Here is an 8,297-nt window from a genome sequence, read left to right on the forward strand (position 1 = left end):
TCATATACTGGAAGGATTTTGCCACCTGGTGTTATATTGCAGGACTGCATACATTCCCAACAGAATACACCGTACTTCATATTCATTATCCTTAAATGCCCCCCTCTTGCAATAGGCCATTGATCCTGCTCCTCCATAGTCATAGGAGAGGGGCACATCCATATTCCTCCTCTAGATATACAACTGCTTAATGTGATGACAGTCCAATTTACCCCCCCCCCATTTCCTAGTGGCTCCCAACTTGCTCCCCCTTCCCTAGTTACTCCCATAGGGTTCAAGGGGACCACCTTATTTGCATTTCCTTCCCATGATATCATAGTAACAATTACACAGGAACTGTCCCCACAAGTCAGGGATGTTATTTTCCAGGTAGATGGGTATGTTTTTGCAATTGTGGATAAATATGGGCTAGCCTCCCAATTTAATACTGAGGCCATTGTTCTGACCAAGCATCTCTTATAATATCCATTATTAACTGAGCATTATGAGTACCTACACACACTTCTCCCCATGTTAATCTCCTGAAGCCATCCCCCACCCATGTCACCAGGTCCCCTGCCCAATGAGTTAACTGCAAGTTTACCTTTACTGCTGTCTTCCACCCTGTGGCAATTGCTGATAGTTGCTGTGACATTAATTCATTAATTTGTTGTTGAAATCTCACATTTTGGCTTACTAATTGTTTGGTTACCCACTCGTCCCCCAGATTCCATGTACCCAGCATCATGTTCCCCGCTGCCCACAATCCCCTTTCTAGCAACGATTCCAGGTGTGTCCCCTCACCCACCAATTGAATTGTTGTTTCAATCCTTTTAGGTACATACTACAATTAGGATGGATTTGGTCCACCCACCAAGCCTTGGGGCATCCAACCCCTAGAATAGAGTGAAAGGACACGCTAAAAAGTGCTGGCTGCACCTGCTCCCACAATGGCTCCCATATATTTGCTCATCGGGGAATATTCTCAGCTCTAGGCTGTGGCTACTTTAAATTTGGATTCTTCTAACTTGGCATCCATATCACCTGTAGACTTACATTCTGTAAAATGGTTAACTCATCATACCGCCAGCTTCCCAAAGGGGATTTTACATCCAATGTAATATGTACATAACAATCACACCTTCGGGGATTATTTTCCATGGAAGTACCATTGTGGTTACATATGGTAACATCACACCCTAAATGTGGGGCCCTATTTTCCCAAGAGGGTTCATTTGCTCCAGGAGACCAGAGGGTTATATTCTTTGGACTCTCTGTAACAAACCACATAGCTGGGTAACTGTGTTTTCCACTATCATTAACCATGGCAGCACCCAGGGAGTACCATGCAATATTTCTTGATAAATTTGATATTCTCCACTGTGTTGGGATTCCCCCATCTAATCCATAAACCATATACCAACGCTGCCAAATTCCTGTTGGAGTATTAGTGGAACATCTTTCTGTGGGGAGATTATCTTAGCCCTGGTCTACACTGGGGTGGGGGGGGGAATCAATCTAAGGTATGCAACTTCAGCTACGTGAATAACTTCACCGCGGTGAGTGGACTGCTGACGCTCCCCCGTCAACCCTGCCTGTGCCTCTCGTGGCGGTGGAATACAGGAGTTGATGGGAGAGTGCGCGGGGATCGATCGCTGCATGCCGATCCGGTGGGTAGTGTAGACATACCCATAGTCTTCATTAGCTTTATTACCACAGGTTGCATGTGTAGCCATCATGTGTTTCCTCCTTTTGACACTTCACATTGTGGGAGCTGAACAGAATTTGTAAATGTGACAATTGTGATTAGCACTAGTAATTGTTCCACCCAGTGCCGGGGAATTTTCATTCTTTTCTCCTTTTTGAATTAACCTGTAATACACACATAACAAAATTTACACATCCTTTCCCAATACCCTGTTTGTACCTTTTTATTTGCATGCAGTGAACCAACTCCTGTCCTCCATTCTCTGTACCCAATAATAGCAGACTGGGCCCTTTTCAAGGACAAAATAGAGGCCCTTCCATTTAGGAGCTGGGAATGGATGGTGTTGACCTGGAATCTTGTACATCACTAGATCTCCCACCGTGGGTAAATCATGCTCCCCGGGCAGGTCATACCAGGCTTGCTGCTCCTTGCTCGTCTTGCCAGGTCACTGCCTGCTGTACTTGTTTTACATGGTCAATTAGAGTTCAAATCCATTCTTGTGTTAAGCTGTGTGTAGTGACTTCCCCAGGTACTGGGATAAGTAGATTTTCCCACAGTTCCCTGGGCCTTTCCGTGAGAGCCTCATATGGAGAAAATCCTGTGCCCTTTGATTCTCGGGCCCTTATTCTCATTAAGACAAAGGGCAGTAACTGTGACAGTCCAAACAATGTTCCAGACGTGATTTTAAATCAGCTGCCATTCCTGGCCACCAGCACAACCTTTTTAAAGTTCCCAGTGCCTCCTCAAACCCGGGGTGTCCCCCTGCCAAGCTCCCATGCACCCAGCTTAAGAAAGCCGTCCGACTTCTCTGAGGGCACAACATTACCGGTCCCTCAGTTGTTAAGACACACCAAATCCCTTCCATTAGTTCCACCTTTGGCACATGCCTGTCCCCAAGTTTCATGATGCCTTCCAGTCCTGGGTCAGATTCCTGTAACTCTCGAATTCGCCCTCCCCGATCTGTATCCACCCCGCTTCTTGTTAACACTGTGACAGGCACACTCTCTTCTGGCTCCCAGGGCCATGGGGGTGCCTCTGTTGCAGCCCGCTTGGCCTCTACATCGGCCAGATTATTTCCTTTGCTTAGGGGTCCTGTTTTCTTGTGTGCCTTCACCTTTACCACACTGATCCGTGTAAAACAGTGACTCAGCTCCTCCACTCGCTTCCACCAGGTAGCATGCTTGATTGTGGAGCCATCTGTTGCCCTGAAATGATTATTCGCCCGCCATCACAGCATTAATGTGACCCTACGAAATACATAATCTGAATCTACTACCACCCAACATTCTGGCTCAAATTTGGGATCCACTTCATTTAACACAGTTAACAAGGCAGCCAGTTCTGCCTCCTGAGCTGACTTTGCTTCTAGTAAGAAGCCAGTGGTGCTGACTGTCTCATTTCCTCCGATTCCCACAACAGCTGATCCTGCACTTTTCCATCCCCCCGATACCTACAACTTCCATCCAAAAACCATATCCGTGTCCCCACCTTTACCTGATGTCCACCTTTACCGAAACACCTGATGTTGGGTTTTACGTGGGCTGGCTTCACATTGGTGTGGGGTGCCAGCCAGATGTAATCCAGTGACCCAGACTATGGGTTCCTTTAACATTTCTGCTTTAATGTTTTCTGCTTGTAGAGCCAGCAACCATTTGGCAATACACTGCCCACTCACTTGTCCCTGTAAGATTGTATGCATGTTTAACAGCCGCAGGGGTTCATGAGATCGGACTATTACTTTCTGCATTCCCACGAGGTATTTTAATTTCCTTATCCCCCAGGTATTTGAATTTCCCTATCTCTTCCCCCCCCCCCCCCACAATAGCACCTTTTCACACCATCCACACTTCAGTTCCACAGCACTCAAAAGTCGGGAGGCAAAGACCACAGGTCAGTCCTTTGCTCCATACTCCTGTGTTAACGTACAACCAATGGTAGTGTCAGATACCAAAGGGTACAGATAAAAGAGTTTCTCCCCATCCAGGGAGGCCAGCACTGGAGCACTGGCAAGGTTTTCCTTTAGCACTCTCACGGCCTCAGTACACTCTTCTGACCACTCCCAAGTTGAGGCTCGGGTTAGGTCAAATAGAGGCTGGGCTATTTCTGCATAATTGGCCACAAAATCCCTGCAAAATCCAGTTAGACCCAGAAAACTTTGCAAGCTTTTAACATCTGTAGGCAGTGGCAGGGTCTGGATCAATTGAACCCGTCCCTTATCGATTTCCCTTCCCATCTGGGACACTTTCACTCCTAAGTAGGTCACTCTTGTCTGTCCCGTCTGAGCCTTTTTCCCATTGACCTTCAGCCCTGCTCTTGCCAAAGCTTGCAGGACCTGCTCGGTTAGTTTCCTGTCTTCCTCCTCTGTCTCTGACATTAGCAACAGGTCCTCTACATATTGTATGCACCTTGCTAAATCCACCCCCCTCCAGAGCCTGTCTCATGTATCTGTGAAAAATTGCAGGGGAGTCCCGATATCCCTGGGGTAGGACTGTCCAGCAGAATTGTCTGCCCTCCCATGTGAATGCAGTTTTATACTGACATGAGATAGCTAGGTTTCAGAGTAGCAGCCGTGTTAGTCTGTATTCGCAAAAAGAAAAGGAGGACTTGTGGCACCTTAGAGACTAACCAATTTCACTTCATCGGATGCATGCTGTAGCTCACGAAAGCTTATGCTCAAATAAATTGGTTAGTCTCTAAGGTGCCACAAGTCCTCCTTTTCTTTTTGAGATAGCTAGTGGCAGAGACCAAAACCCATTAGCTATGTCCAAAACAGTGAAAATTTGGAACTGGGGTCCAGTATGGACTAGCATTTCAGGGTACACTGCCACTACTGAGGCTGGGGAATTGGCCAGAGCATTTAGTGCCCTGTAATCCACAGTGAGGCGCCAGGCACCATTTGGCTTTCTCACGGGCCACCCAGCAGCATTACAAGGGGATGCAACCGCTCTCATCAATCCCCTCTGTTCCAATTCCCCAATAGTTGCCCCCACCTCTGCCAATGCCTCCCGAAGAATAGGATACTGTTTCTGTGGGGGAGGGTCCCCTCCCTCCAGCAGTACCTCCATGCTGCCCCTGCCAAAATCCAGGTTATCCTTAGCCCGCACAGGACTGTGTTCCCACCCAGCCGGGGGTGGTGGGAGGGCATGTGCCGCTTTAATGGTCATAGTGGCTATCCCCACAGAAATGGTATAGCCCTGACCGTCCTGCGTCTGCCCCAGTAAACACACCCAACTGGCTAAATCCAGTACAAATCCCAGTTTGTGTAAATCTCCTGCCCCCAACAGATTAAGCACCTCATTCCAACCCCACATAATCTCCCCTTCCCCCCAGATTCCTTTGATCTGTCCCCACCTCAGGGTTAACCCTGTCTCCCCTCCCGTTGCCCCTACAATTGTCACAGTTCCTTCTGAGGGCCTCCTCTACCCCCATGTGGTTCAACTGATGGCTGCTCCAGTGTCTATAAAAAAATTCCTCATGGAACTCCCTTCAATTGCCCCCTGGAGCATGGGACGACCAGATGCGTCCTGTCCTAAACTGAGAACATGGACAGGATGCCTCCCAGGGCACTCCTATGTCGCAGCACCCACCTCTGTACCTTCCAATGGTCAGAGCCAAATTAACTTTTTGTGGGCCCAGCTCCAAACATATTTGTGGGCCCCCCGGGGAATGATTATAAAAGGGGCTGGGGGCAAAAGCACAGTGGGGCGGGAGCTAGGGATGGTCCCTGGAGCATGGGAGAGTCCAGGGGTACCCTCCCCACATAGAGCAGGTACCTACCTTCTCCCTGGTTCTAGCCCATTCTCTTCATCTCTCTCTGCACTGAGCTGCCCCTCCTCTAGTGTGACAAAGTGGGACTGTTCTTAACGTTTTCTCTGAATACTCTGTGGGTGCCTCAGTTTCCCCTATGAATTTCTTAAGTATCTAGGTGGTGGGATAAAGGTGTGTGATTGTTGCAGAGCCCTAGGAAGGTGTGATGCTTTCTGCACAGTGTATGGCTGCCACCCAGTCTCCTGGCAACTGATGGTCTGGGCCTCTCCCCTGCAAGGTGCCAACTGAAGGTGTTGGAAAACAGAGATCAGGTGGCCTCCTGCCCTGGGAAAGAGACAAAGGACAGAGGAGGGGCTGGAGGGGGTTGCAGTTTGGAGCTGGCTGGGGAAACGGACGGAGGTCCAGCATTGGTGTCTGGGCTCCCTACCCCACAAGACGTACCCGACTGAGGGGTCCTGTTTTCCATACCGATAAGCTCTGCTTTGACTGTGTTCCTGTCGTCTAATAAACCTTCTGTTTTACTGGCTGGCTGAGAGTCACGGTGAATCGCAGGAAGTGGGGGGTGCAGGACCCTGACTCCCCCACACTCAGTGACATCCAGCAGCAGCAGGACAGGTTCTCTTCCAGCCCTCTGGGGTGGGTGTTGGGAGTGGGAGGAGCGGAGGCTAATGTGGTTACTCCTATAATCGGACTTTTAGTTTCCAGTCAGCCTGCTAACCGGACACCCAGGTCCCATTTCTACTGGAGTTTCCAGTCTAAAACTGGATACCTGGAAACAGGGGTGCCAGAAAAGCCTGAGTGGGGGAGGAGGAGCAAGCAATCATTTTTAAAAGTGAGAGGGCTAAGACTTAAGCAGTGGGAAGCAAGGAGTGGGTGGGCTAGGGAGTGGAGAGGAGCTAATGGGCAGGGCCATGTCTGCTCTACTGCCACCCAGGTAGGTTGGAGACTGTGGGGATCAGCTGACACAGTATCCCCAGCCCAGGTGATGTGACAGCCAGTGGTGGATTGAGAGTTAGTGGGGCCCCCTGGCAATGTGCTCAGCTTCATTTTTGGGCCCCCCCCCTTGGGACCCAGCCAAGAAAACGAACATTCTCTCTTATCTCCCCCGACCCCATTTTTCATTCTTTTTTCTTCATCCTCCTCCTATAAGTAATAGCAAGTAAATGAAAATAAAATGAGGTACCTTGATTGTTGTAGTCCAACTTATTTTTCCACAGACCACTTGAAAACCGTGGAGGGCCTCGACAGACCACTTAATGATCTTTCCAAATATTGTAAAAAAAAGTTGGGGTGCAGGGTCTGGCTAGGAGTTAGGGTGAGGGAGGGGACTCAGGGTTGCGGCAGGAGGTTGGGGTGTGGAGCGCTTACCTGGGGCAGCTCCTGTTTGGTGCAAGGGGTTCAGGTGGGAATGTGGTGGGGGTGCAGGAGCTCCCATTTGGTACTCAGGATGGGGGTGGGGATGTGGGGGGGTTCAGGAGTCAGGGCATAGGGTGGAGGGGTCTGGGTATGTGGGGGGTGCAGGAATCAGGGCAGAGGGCTGGGGAGGTGTATGGGGGTGCAGGGGTCAGGGCAGGGGGCTGGGGAGGTGTGAGGGGGTGCAGGGTGCTGGGGAGGTGTATGGGGGTGCAGGGTGAGGGCAGAGGGCTGTGGAGGTATATGGGGGTGCAGGAGTCAGGGCATGGGGCTGAGGAGGTGTAGGGATGGGCAGGGGTCCGGGTGGGCAGGGGGCTGGGGATGTGTGAAGGGTTGCAGGGGTCCAGGTGGGCAGGGGGCTGAGGGGGTTGTAGGAGTCAGGGCAGAGGACTGGGGTCCTGGGGGTGCTCATAGCAGGGGTTGGAGGCGGTATGCCCCGATTTCAGCCCCTTCCCCAAGGCCCCGCCTCTGTCTCTTCTCCTCCTCCTCCTCCCCGGATGGAGGAGCGCTCTGAGGCTCCACTCTTCCCCGTCCTTCCTGCACGGCAAACAGCTGATCGGTGGCCAAGAGCTGGAGAGGGAGGGGAGGGGAGGGAATCTAGCATGCTGGGGAAAGAGGCCGGCGAGGAGCTTGGCTGCTGGCAGAGTCTGCCCTGCTGCAGGAGGAGTTGGCCACATGAAGCTTCTGCCCCCACGGGGGTGGCAGGGCAGAGAAGCGCAGGCCGGGCCCCTTTGGACTGTGGGCCCCATGCCATGGTAAATCAGGTATTGCCACTGGTTCACAGGGGATCCAGGCACTGAACACATGCCTCTCCCCAAGCAAAATTGTGTGCCTGGCATTTCAGGAAATCTCAGTCCCCTGGTCTCTGGGGCCACTTTCCCCCTGATCTGGTAAGGTCCTGGGAAGTCAGTTTAGCCTGCAGTCTCTGGATCTGTTGTTCTATAGCTGCCCCCTCGTCCCTGACTACCTGCCCAAAGCCAGAACCTCTCCCTCAACAAAAACAACAAGGAGGCCGGTGGCACCTTAAAGACTAACAGATTTATTTGAGCATAAGCTTTCGTGGGTAAAAACCCCACTTCTTCAGATGCAACTGAAGAAATGCGGTTTTTACCCACAAATAAATTTGTTAGTCTTTAAGGTGCCACCGGGCTCCTTGTTGTATTTGTGGATACAGACTAACATGGCTACCCCCTGATACTTGTCTCCCTCTACAATCTCCCCTCTGGGCTGACCCACCCCTTTCCACCATATACTGATCTTCCGCAGTAATAGCATGGACTGACTCTCGCCACGATGCATCTGCCTCCACACATTTGCCTGTTCAAGAAACTGGGATAGCTGATTGGGAGCAAGTTCAGGGTGCTGCAACCTTAAATGCCCCACGAACTGCGCATCACTCAGCTCCAACCATTTCTCCAGCAATTCTACA

The sequence above is a fragment of the Caretta caretta genome, chromosome 1 (assembly GCF_965140235.1).
Source record: "Caretta caretta isolate rCarCar2 chromosome 1, rCarCar1.hap1, whole genome shotgun sequence".
Classification (NCBI taxonomy): Eukaryota; Metazoa; Chordata; order Testudines; family Cheloniidae; genus Caretta; species Caretta caretta.